Below are 233 nucleotides of genomic sequence, written 5' to 3'. Positions count from 1 at the left end.
CTCCCACCAAATTCTCTTTATCTTGATTTAATTCCCAAGAGCTGGACAAGGTGGGTCAGAGCCCAAGCAGCGCGCTTCACCAGGACTGCTCCGAGATGAGTGCCGACAGCAGGGCGACTCCTACGTCTTGCCACGTGAAGATGACAAATCTATTCCAGAGGGAGAGAGGAACTGTGTCCTCAGCCCAGGAAGCGTGGTGCTCACGTATGATGTATTGGTGCTGGTGCTGAACC

The sequence above is a fragment of the Buceros rhinoceros genome, unplaced genomic scaffold (genome assembly GCF_000710305.1).
Source record: "Buceros rhinoceros silvestris isolate BGI_N320 unplaced genomic scaffold, ASM71030v1 scaffold27859, whole genome shotgun sequence".
NCBI lineage: Eukaryota > Metazoa > Chordata > Aves > Bucerotiformes > Bucerotidae > Buceros > Buceros rhinoceros.
The sequence above is the reverse complement of the archived record's forward strand: the minus strand, read 5'-3'. Positions refer to the sequence as shown.